This window comes from Colobus angolensis, unplaced genomic scaffold (assembly GCF_000951035.1).
Source record: "Colobus angolensis palliatus isolate OR3802 unplaced genomic scaffold, Cang.pa_1.0 Scaffold134, whole genome shotgun sequence".
Lineage (NCBI taxonomy): Eukaryota > Metazoa > Chordata > Mammalia > Primates > Cercopithecidae > Colobus > Colobus angolensis.
The window spans coordinates 8,431,752-8,444,897 of NW_012114422.1; positions in this window are offsets into that span (position 1 = coordinate 8,431,752).

Below are 13,146 nucleotides of genomic sequence, written 5' to 3' on the forward strand. Positions count from 1 at the left end.
AATAAAGATCCTTGCCGCTTGGCTTTGACTCCGGACTCTGGTGGTCTTCTCTGGGGAATAAGCGGTCTGGGCATAACAGCACTTCCTGGGTAGCATCAAGAATATTTATTAGGGATTGTCTACTAAGAAAGAGAGAATGCTAGAGCACTTCTCCACTGGCTCTGCTCCCCAGTGAGTGACACCAAATAAGCGGGGAGGAATACCATCTACCATGTATGGAGTTGCTGATTCAGGCTGGCAAGTGATACTGAGATAAAGGGAAAACAAAAAAAAGGAACAGATTGGGGATGAATATACAACAAAGGCAGTGGACATTTGATTTTTATGATATTTGTTGGATGGTTAGGAGAGGTGACATTTGAGGAAAATTCTGAAAGCAATGCAAGAGATCTTCATGGATATATCAGGGAAAAAAGAATCCAGGCAGAGCAATGGCAGTTACAAAGAGCCTGACGCAGTACATGTGGGACATTCAGGCAACTGGAGCTGGAATGCTGCCAGGGAGAAGGACAGTTGTAAAATACTAGGTCAAAAGGACAGTAAGGGCCGAGAGATCATGGAGATCAATGTAGGCCGTTGTAAAGATTCAGGATTTACTCCGAGTGAGATTGGGAGCCATTGGAAAATTTAAAGCAGAAGAGTGACATTATCTAACTAGTTTTTAAAGAATACTCTTGCTGCTGTGCTGAAATACGCTGTAAAAGGGCAAGATCAAAAGCAGAGAAACTAGTTCAAAGGCAAGGACAATAACAGAAGTGAGGATCACACATTCAAAGAAGGTGGTAGTGTTATGCCCAGACCGCTTATTCCCCAGAGAAGACCACCAGAGTCCAGAGTCAAAGCCAAGCGGCAAGGATCTTTATTACAGGTTCGAACCTGGAACTTCCTCACTAGTCATGAGACGAGTGGGAAAGTTCCTTAACTGGGCTCCAGACAGCATTTTTATAGTCAGGGGTAAACAGGTACAGAGTCATAGGGGATTTTGTACACATCAGACTTAGGATTGGCTGACATTTGAACAAGGTGGTTTGGCTGATTATGATCGGTTCCCGCCATTTCTGGTATTTCGGTTACATTTTGAAACACTGATGACGTTTATCAGGGGCTTGCAGGGTAGGGGTAGGGTAGGGGTAAGGCTTGTTTTCCCGGTCTGCTCACCTGATCTGTTCTGCTTTCTAGATTCCTGGAATTGTTTGCCTAAGTTAGTTCGGGAGTTGTTTTGCAGCCCTGGTCCCTGCTGTCCTGGTCCTTTTCAGTAGCAACAGAAGCAGTGGAAAGTCTATAATCTGGCTATATTACGAAAATACAAGGTTTGCTTTTGCTGATGAATCTGTGTGTGATGTCAGATAAAGAAAATAATCAACCTAAGTAATCCACAAGCTGAAGTTCCCATTGAATTTAAGAAGACCTCAGAAGATTTAGGAGATGAGTGCAAGAGGCTTTTGCCCTGGTCATGCTGAGTTTGAGATGCTTACTAGACATCTAAAGGGAGAAGTTTTATAAGCATTTGAAAATGAAGAGAGATTCAAGCTAGAAGTATAAAATGTAGAATTTCAGTTTGTTAATTGACTTTTAAATCATGAGATTCAGTGAAATGATAAAAAGAGTAAGGTAAGAAAGACATAAATTTTTTTTTTAATCTTTTCATTCCCCTGGAGAAACAAACGTTATCTTGACTATTGTATGTGTCCACCAAAAGCTAAAAATAATTGTTTCTAGAAACACACAAAAATCGGCTCTTCCTATACCAGTCCTATTCTGTATTATAATATTTGCTTCAGAGAATAGGGAAAGATATAACCTGTGTGAATTATGCCAAAGATAAAAAGTGTGTTCACATAAATAACTGTGATTGATATTTTAAAACGTTACTTTTTATTTCAGATTTGCAATACTTTTATTATGGGGAGACAATTCTCCATAGATCTCTTACATTTTGGCACATCTTTTGAATGGACTGTTATTCTTTTGGTTTATCTTTTTTAATATGATTATGTAGCAAAAAATCTTGAAATTCTGCTGTAGTGTGTTTCTCCTGAGCAAAGGTCAGGCATGCTTTGTTGCATGTTTTAATAGCTTCAGGCTCCTCAGGTCTGAATTCCCCTCAGACAATGCAACCCACTCTAGGTCCAGGTTGAACCTGGCTCTTCTTGCATTGCCTTGCATAATCAGGGCCTTAGGAAACTAGACCAAAACAATCCTGATACATTGGCTATTGCTTTTACTGAGGACTAAAGTCCTTTGTCTCTGACCCAGGATACTTGTGTAGTCTGCTAGTATCTATGAAACTGTGGCTGGTTACCTTGACAAGTTGTACTCTGAGTCGGTATCTCATACTTTTTACACTTCTAAATAGTTGCCCACTTTGCTTCTCAGTGATCTGATGTGTCTCTAAGAAGCTGCAGCAAAATGTCATATCCTCTTCACTAACCCTCAGGATTCAGATGCTTTGGAGATATCTGCTATTGAGAATATATATCTTTCGAGGCTCCAGAGCAGAAACTCTCAATAAAGTTAGGATTCTTCAGACCTCTCTAATCCCTGCCCTACATCCCTTCCCCCCAGGGGTCAGGTTCTGTGACCCTGAGCTCTGCTACCATACTACAAGATTATTCAAAAGCCCATGAATATCGCCCCCCCCCTTTCCTGTGGTTTACTTTTGGCCTGCAGCACCAGAAGCAAAGAAGACATTGAGGTGCAGAGGGCCATCCATAACTCAATCTTCTAAGCAGTTTTCTGTAGTAGAATGCATTTTTAGCCACCTCATACCCATTAACATCTGGATCATGCTAGAAACCTCTAAGGCTTCTGAAATTGGCCCGCTATCCTGCCATATCTCTTAACAGTCTAAATATTACCTTATGTGTATTCCTTCCTGGTTAGACGGAAACTGCCTTTTTTCTGTCAAAGGACTGAGCTAACTGAGTAGTAAATGTTACCAAAAATGAGGCTGCCACAAAGATACTTATGGTGGGGGTTTCTCTGAAATGTAATCAGTAGTGAGTAGCCTCCTTCCTGCAGTACACCAGGTCAAATGACCATTTCTGTAACGCTGTGCAGAAGAACCATGCCCTGGTGGAAAACTGGATTAGAGGACCTCTGAGGCTTCTTATAATGCTTCTGAATCCTGGAAGCCTTTGTAGGCACTTACTCTGACACACAATGCATACACATGAAAAAATACACTTCTACTCACAAAATCCAAACTGATTGTTCTTATAAATTGTGTGTGTTTTTGAGTGTGTGTTGATTTTGTTTCACCAATAACTTGAAATTCATATCTTAGAATATTCTAGCATTTTATGAAAGTCACAAGCTTAAACACTAGTCCTGGCATCACTTATTAATAGCCATGAAGTTGATAAATGCTTTATTTTACCAAACCAAACAGTTTGCCAAAACTGTGATGTTTAAGATAAATAGTATTTATAGAGGTAACACAAATATATCATTCTTACTGCAATAAGTTTAAGAGCAACAAACTATATATATTATATAATAATTTATATTAAAGCTTCAAAGTATCTAGAAATGTGAGAGTAACATCATAGGCTTGTTAATATCTGCTAAATTAATAGAATGTAGTTTTCTCAAACAAGAAAAATAGTTTGTAAATAAAATTAAAAATAAAAATAATAAAGGAAAAATAACTGCAATAATAAAAGACATTAATAAAATAATGAAAATAAAATGAAGCAACTATAACAATGATAATACCAACGATAAAGCAATCAAAATAAATATTATTTCAGTTATTTCCCATATTATTGTAAAACTAATAGGGCATTGATATCATAGATTAGACTATCAAGAGTTGTAATGAAGTACCCTTATTTTGTAAGTAATCATAAATAACTAGGTTATTTCCCCAATAACCTAGGCTGTTGGTTATAATAACCCAATAAACTAGGTTATTTTCCTCAATTACTAGGTTGTTTCCCCAATGGGGAGATTCAAAGGATCTAAGGATCTAGAAATAACTTTAGTAGGTTGAATAGTGTCTCTCCAAAATTAAGGTACGGCAGGAACCTCAGAATATGATCTTATTTGTAAATAGTGTCTTGACAGGTATAATTAGTTAAGGTGAGATTATACTGAATTAGAGTGGACACTAAGTGCAATAACTGGTATCCTTAGAAGAAGGTGATGTAAAGACACATGGAGATACATGGAGGGGATGTTATGAAGATGAAAGCAAAGACTATAGTGATCAATGTACAATCCAAGGAATATCAAGGATTGCTGGGAACCACCAGAAGCTAAGAGAGAAACAAGAAACAGATTTCCCTTCAGAGGCTTTGGAAAGAACCAACCCTACCAACATGTTCATTTCCAAATTTTTCCACTGCTATGGATATTTTGTGTTCCTCCAAAAGTTTTGAATTTCTAACCACCCATGGTTATGGTATTAGGAAGTGGGGCATTTAGGAGTTAACTAGGTCATGAGGATGGAGCTGTTAGGAAGGGAATTAGTGCCTTTATAGAAGGAAACCTAGAAAGCTCTATTGCTCTTTCTTCTGTGTGAAGATAAAATAAGAAGGCTGCAGTCTGTTACTCAAAAGAGGGAGCTCACCAGAAAGTAATCAGGTTGGCACCATACTCAGGGACTTCCAGCCTCCTGAACTCTGAAAGAATAAATTTTTTGTTTGTTTGTTTTGATTAGGTTCATTTTTCATCATAAAATTAGTCCATATTCCTTTTTTGCAGTCTCTATTTTATTTTTCTTAATGTTTTATTTCAATAGTTTTGGGGGAACAGGTGGTTTTTGGTTACATGGATAAGTTCTGTAGTGGTAATGTCTTATATTTTGGTGCACAAAAATTTCTGCTATTTTAAGCCACACAGTTGGTAGCACTTCGTTCAAGAAGTCCTGGGAAACTAATATACAAACTAAAAGAAAAAAATAGAATTGGCATTTTGGAAAAATAGTCATTTTACTAACAATTTGACAAAATGACAAAACCTCTAGTAAGCAATATATATGTCATAATTTGAGTTTTCTAATATAGACAGAACTGTAGAGTGTTACATTTTCAATTACATAAACACTTATTGTTGAAAAAGAGTCCATTCTTTCTCCTGTGTTTGAGCTTGTCATTTATTTTTATTCATTATCATCTTCATCATCACATTTGCACTGTTATCATTATCATTGTATCCATTATAATCATCTTCAACAAAACTATAAACAAATATCGAACTATTTAAGCACTTCATTTGGTTTAGCATAATTTTAGATGTATGATCCCTGTCATAAAGGACATAAAGAGGAACCAAATACAGAATACCCACATAAATAATGGAGAGTGCACCTTTCTTTCTTAAACCCATTTGTAGCAAACGTCATTACAAAGAAATGTTCTTCTTAACCAAGTTATTTCTACCATAGGCAGATGGCCAATATTGAGTGAACTACAATAATGTGATTGCATCGAACCTTCTACAATGAATCAAATTACAGTGTAGATAATTCCTGTGGTCTCAATCCCAGAGACAGCCATTATCAAAACAGAATATAAGTGTCATTTGCATTACCAGAGTAAGTCAAGTGAGTCCAAGCCCAAAAAGTCTGAGACCAGTGAAACTGAAATGGAGATATTATTTTTCTAATTTCTCCATTACCCATTTTCAACCTATATACTTCTAAATCTTAAATATTGTCATCCCATTCCCCAAAGGCCTCCTACAACTTTAAACCACTAATTGAAACTAAATGTTCAGGATCTTGCTGAGAGAGAGAGAGAGAATTAGGCAGTGAAATAAGGGAAAAATAAGAGAAGACGGAAGAAGAGTGAGAGGGTAAGTGTGACAAGAAAAGAATTAAATTATTTCTCTAGTTTATTGCATAGGGATATAAAGATGACAGTAAACATTTCCCTTTTTCCTCTGCTGAGTTCAAAGTATTTTTTTCTCACTAATGAATTAGAAAAACTGGGCATCAATTCAAATTTTACTCAAATTCTGCTGACTGGAAATTTGATATCCAATAAAAGATTCATTATAAGATAAGCCTATAACAACAAAACAGAGTGGAAGTACTGCATTTCATCACAATGGAATTTTACCTCTATCAGCCTCCTCAACATATTAATGAATTATAGAATAAAAGTACAAGTATTTGAAATTCAGAGAATTTTTGTTTAAAATTATGTGACAATGACACATTTGTTCCAGACAGTAAGCACTTACTGTATTTATAAAAACTGCATTACTATTATATATGATGTAATTGCCATAAATTATTTTTAATGTGAAACATGTAATTCTATAGTTTAATCTAAAATAGTTAGTGTTTATTAGTGAGTTAGTGTAAGGAGTGATGTTCATAATTTAGTTTTTTTCAAGATAAGAAATGGTACATGTTCAGAACAAGTGATGCATAGAAGGCCCATTGAAGGATGAATTTTTGTCAGAAACTTACATTTTCAAAATTATTCTTATGAGATTTTTTTCTTCCCAGGATATCCAAGCAGGTCAAGACTAGTCATATTCTGGGATGGGAGACCTAAAGAGTCCTTTGGGACTCTTGACACCTATTCGAGAATTAGGTAATGTTCTAGACTTCCTTTAAGTTCTGCTGAGGCAGGAATGATTAGAAATAAGGTCCCATCACAATTCCATTTCTCATGATGTATGTTCAATAGGCATGGTCTTTCCTATTTTTGTGAGAACAGAGGTCTTTCACAAAAGCTTGGAAAGTGTAAATGTTCTGTTTCTTACAAAATGTGCAGTTTACTTTTTCCTAAAATGGATACACAAGAATCTTGATGTGATTTTGTTAAAATTATCGTCAAAAGTTATAATTTTTATTTCTATTTTTATCTAGAAGTGAGGTGGCATTAAATACAGAGTGAGAGGAAGCTTTAGGCCTAAAAAGAGTTGTATAAGGGTCTCCTAGCAGAATTAGAAACATATATCTTAGTCCCAACCTAAGAGGACACACAAATAATAATAATAACCATGTCTGATCAAGTAACTTTGGAAGTAACAGTAAATTTGTAAATCTATTTTTGTTTAATCAGAATAGCACCACTATTGACATAGGCATCATAATCAATATGTTACTTGTGAGAAAACTGACTTAAGGTCTCCTATCCAAATAAATAAAACTCATCATTTGTAATTACAAATTATCAGTCTAAGTTCTTTGCTACATCCAAGAAATAAAAAAAGCCCATGGTACTAACATGAATTGCCTGTCCTACTGCAGACCCTGAACACTGAATCTTCAAAAAATGATTTGCCAGTTTTAAGCTATAAAACACATTATTACTAACTGGTCATGATGCTGTCCAAAAAATCACTAAACTTATTCTTCCAGTCTAACCGAGACTTTGTACCCTTTGATCAACACCTTCCCTTTCTCCACCCCTCTTTCTCCTACCCAGCCTCTGGTAACCACCTTTCAGTTCTTTTTTATGAGACTGACTTTTGTACATTATATATATAAGTGAGGTCATATAGTGTTTGTCATTTGTGTCTAGCATATTTAACTTAGCATAATATTTCAAAATCGCTAAAATAATAGATTTTTAATGTTCTCACCACAAAAATAAGTTGGTGAGATGGTGGATATGTTAATTAGCTTGATTGGATCTTTTTACGATCAGAACATCACATCGTACCCCATAAATATACACAATTAGTATTTGTCCATTGAAACGAACTAAGTAAATAAGCCACTGTCTAGTAAGGAGAGCAAATATCTGACAGTACAGTGAAATAAGCATATAATGCAAACACAAGTCCTATCGGATCACAAAGGAGAGACATTAAATCCAAACAAGAAGCTCACCGGAGAGAATGCAATTGGCTGAAGATTTGTGTTCCCCAAAACTTTCTATGGTGAAATCTTAACCCCCCCCCCAAGGTGATGGTATTAGAAGGTGGGGAATTGGGGCGGTAATTAACTCGTGAGGGTAGATTCCTCATGAAAGGGACGAGCACTCTTATCAAAGGGACTCTGAAGAATTCTCTTGCCCTCCTGCCACCATAAGAGAATACAACAAGAAGCAGGCAGTCTACATATAAGGAAGCAAGCTCTTATCAGAACCTGATTATATTTGCACTTAAATCTTGGACTTCTTGACCCAAAGCTGTGAGAAATATATTTCTGTTAATTAAAAAAAAAAAAAATGACCTGCCGTTATGGTGTGATTTCAGAAAAAAATTATTTTGTGGTTCTGTTCTCTTTTCATCAGACTGAAAAACGACTGTCACTGATCTTGCAATTGCTCAGATATTTAAAAGCAAGGTCATTAACGTGAAATTTTGCATTTCTGTAAAGCTCTTTAGACAAACCTATCTCAAAGTTTTATTTCCTCTTCTTTCATGCCCTCGTATTACCTGCGTAAATACTGTATCTCCTTGTCTAATTAGATAAGTGCCCTGAAAGTACAGTCTATTTTATTTCTTTTATATTCCTGCATCAGTGCCTAGAGTAATACACATTTTTAAGAAATCTTCTAAGAATAGTAGGGGGACTTTATATAGGGGGCTGCTCCCTTTTCTAACAAGTCTTCATATTTTGAGTAATAAAAGCATATACTTTTGCACAAGATTTTAGTGGTGGTTCCTTGGGCAACAGTCGGGGGTTTTTCTAACAGAGGAGATCTCTTTCTACTGGCCATAGAGGCAAAGACATTATTCATTATGAAGAAAGATAACTAATATATATTGAGCACTTCTAGAAGGCAGAAATATGATTGGCAAACTTAACCCTCACAGCAATCCTAAAGTGTATTTTCTTACCTTCATTTTGTATATGAACATAACAGGGTTAATAAGGTTTGCGAAACTCTTCCAAATTACTCCCCTTTTAAGTAGCAGAGACAAGACAAGAAATTAATATTTTTTATTTCAAGTATCTGCTTTCATCCATTATAGTAAGGTATATAAAGAGATCTTCAAACCAGAGGCTTCTGCCTTTCATGATTATCGTTTATAGATTGAAACTCACAGCAGTCTCTTGAAAGCAGGCATGGCTTTGCAGCAATAGGGATTTGTACACGTGAACACGCGCAGGAGCGAAAGCGATGAGTTATCAGACAGATCTGTAGCCAGCTGACTGAAAAATCGGAGTGAAGGTTGAGAGGGCTTCTACTGAGCAGACAATGGAGGACTTGCCCTCCAGGCGGAGATAATGCCATGAGCTAGGGCTTAGAACTTTCAAGTGTATGTTGTGATGAAGCAAAACAAAGCAAGCAAAGGACAAAACACAAATTTCTCTTAGTGGTGACAAGAGGAAAGTTTCAGAAAATCAACAAGGTCCAAAGAGTATGCTTCTGTTTCAGAAGGAGGAATGTATATTTGAAGAATTAAAAAAATGAAGAAGTGAAAGAGATGGAATACATTCTGAAGATGCTTTTATTGTATGGGGCTAGAAATTTAGCAGTGGCTTTATAGAAAAAGTATCCTATTACTTGAATACGATAAGATGAATAATATGTTAACAGTTAAAATGATTAAACACTAAGGGTTAATAGATTTCTTTAGATGATTTTCTCAGAATTGTGTAAGTTTAAATGCATGGTGCAAGTTAAACAACTATACAGAAATAGATTTTGCTTTTGTAATTATATAAAGTTTTGAAAACGAAGTTTATAGCACAGAAATGTATAGAAACTAATTAACATAACAGCTCACCATCTAGAATGAACAAATATTCATTTGGCTTTTTAATTTTAGACTTTTTTTTTTAACACAAGAAAAAATACTACAGATAAGCTCATTGTTTCTTTTCTCTATTCTTTCATACCATTTCTCCTCCGTCCTTAGAGGCAGCTCTGGAACTTATATCATTATCACTGAATGTGTCTGTTTTTTTTTTTTTTTGTCTTTTTAAAAATTTAAAATAATATTACACATATGCATTAATACGTAAAATATATCATTGTTTTGTTACCTTAAAAATATGCGATAAACACAGGATATTTACTTCTTCCCCTTTCATCTCTTTTCTACCAAATGCCTTTAAATCATAAACCAGCTTTTGATTTTTTTTGGAATAAAGAAAACTAGGGACAAGAAGATTTTCTGGCAATAAAGATACTTCCTTTAATTAAGGATTAAGGAAAAAAAAATCTCGGAAAATACAGTGTGAAAGAAAAATGTTCTATATTTACAATGATATGAGTCAAACATATTTAGCCGACAACCAATCTTATGTAAGTTAGATAAAGACCAAATTATGATATTCCCATGTTGAGTTAGGGTGAATCTAAAATATAATATGATTAAGGTCAAACCAAAATAAGATTATTCTTTTTCAAGTCTACCAAAGGAGTTAATGTATTAAAATATATTAATATGAGCTTTATAAACACCTGAAATCACATCTTTTTGAATTTAGAAAACACACATAGTTTTAAGGGAAGTTCCTGATTGCTGTGGGTATATACTGTAGTTAGCAAGAAGATAGAATTCAGAAATGTTTTTATAACCTGGAAATGACCTATTCATATTAATAGTCTCTTGTTCAAACCAAGCCCTTTAATATTTTCATCATTCCCTCAAAGGAGTTCTATATTGCTGTTTAAAACCTTAAGTAAATAGTTTGAGGAGAATTCAGAATGTGAATAAAATTCCCAGAGTTCAGAATATCTGAGCTATTAATATAACAACTTGGAGATGCAATTCAACAAACCGTGTATGAATACCCATGTGTTCTGACATATTGAAACAGCATTTTCAATTAATTAAGGAATTATTAATTAACTTTCATTAGTACAGCTTATGGTATGTCTTTCAGGACTAAATCTCAGTGGAATTAATTTACTCCACAAATGTTTATTGGGTGCTTCCTAAGTTCTGGTCATTATTCAAGGTTTCAATGATACTACCAAAATAATAATAATAAAAACAAAAGCAATGATAATAAATACATTTCTGTCCTTGTGGAAGTCTAAATAAAAAGACAGAAGAACAAAAAATTAAACAAACCCTTTATGAAGTATTGCATAGTATATTCTTAATTGGAATACATGAACTTCTCAACCAGTTCTTTACTCTCTCACTCTAGGTTTCTTTTGTCTCATGTATGAGAAAATGTTTTCAGTATTAGAATTTTTAAATTTTATTCTTTTTCATCTCTCTCTTCTATTTTGAGCTTATTATGTGTTTTTGTAAACAAATATTTTTATACTTTCATAAAGATTCATTCATTCACTCAAATTCCATGAGTATATACTGTAGCCAAAATGTGATGCTGAATAGTTGGAAGGAAAGTGTATCTATAATGTTTTAAATAATATGAATAAGTCATTGACATTAAGTCATCATAAAAATAATATAATTTAATATATTATACAATATTTTCCAGTGTATTTTTTTCAGAACATTATTTTTGTTAAATCTTCCTCCAAAAAAATTTCTCAAGAAAATGCTGCTCAAAATACTACTCTAAAAGAAAGGTTATAATGCACAATGGCAGATTAAATCTTTAAAGTAATCATGTAAAAAATGTACAGTTGTACACTAGTATTTTAAAAATATCTTACCCTAGGATATTTTACCTGCTTATTAGCAATTAATTTCCCAGGGAACCATTACACAACATAACATTTTGCTGCTTCTTTATATTAAACCAAACTTTGAGATCATTATGGCTTTAATGATAAATGTTATTTCCATGGACACTACTAATTCCCCACAAAATTCATTTTTGCCATTTAAAAAAAGAAAAAAAAATTACTTGTTTTGTTGAGGAGCATCAGTGCTCAGAGGGAGACTATTATTTTGTTTAAAGACACATTTGCTCATCCTTCTCTTTCTCTTTTGATTCCTTCTGTTTGTGAAGTAGTAAAATGAATACCTCCCTTAGGTTCAGTGAGCTTGATAGAATTGTCCAGCTAAATGGGTTCCACTGACAACCTCATGGAAGAGAGAAGTAAACATCAATGTTATGTGAACCATTGTATCTTTGTGTATCTTTGTTATAAAGATTAATATGCATCCTAAATATTACAGGAATAATATTTGGTTTTATGTTTCAGCTAGTTTCATTTTTTTTTTTCACTTTAACATTAAGCTCAACCTTTCATGCCCAAATATGGTGCAGATTACTTAAAAATTAGCTAAAATAATTTTTCTTCCTATATTCACACTCCCTTGTAGTGTGACTTTGAAATTATTCCCATAAATGTCTTAATGCAGCTATATATTACTCTTTGACAGTAAAATTACCTTTTAAATAAAAGTAAATGTGGATGAATAAAACATCATCTTTATTCTTCATGCAATCATATAACTTTAAATAAATTGTTGAAATTAGGATTTAAACAATACTATCCCTATATGCCAAGTACAAATAGCAGCATCTATGTACAAATATCTCTGTGAACATAAGATTTCATTTCACTGGGATAAATGCCTAAGAGTTCAACTTTGGGTCATGTAGTAAGTTCATTTTTAGATTTTTTTTTTTTAAACAGCCAAGCCCTTTTCCAGTGTGGCTATAATACATTCCTATCAGTTATGTATGAGTTATCAAGTTTCTCTACATTCTTGCTGTCATTTAAGTTTTTGTTGTATTTTAACCATTCTGATATGTGTGCTTTTAATTTGCATTGCATTGTGGTTTTAGCTGGAATTTCTATAATGACTAAAAATGTTGAATATCTTTCCATATTCTTATTTGTCGTCTCTGTAGTGTCTTCAGTGGATTGTATTTTTATGTCTTTTCTCATTTCCTGATTGTATTATTGTTGCTGTCATTTAATTTGAGATTTAAGAGTTATTTAGAGGTGTGGATCATAACCCTAAAAGACACAGTCTCAAATGCCATAATTCTAACTGTTAAATTCCTGACAAATCAATATCCTTAAAGATCAAAATTCCTAATCTCTAAAACCCATAAATCACAATCCTGAAACATTAAAATCCCAAATGTTGAAGTCAAAAAGCCGAATTTTGGGAATGGAATTACTACATTTTCAGTTGTGTGCAGGATGGTTACATCATGTTAATTGCATCATTTTTGGTGGAGCTATTACCTTGCCATTGCCTTTATTTGCATTTGGCAGAAAACTCAGTTGAGTGAGTTGGCCGTGTGATATGGCAATGACAAATCTTCACTTTAAAAATTCATCATTTGTGGACATTGGCATTACTTCCAGCTGATGACATTCAGGACCTTTTAATGAATTA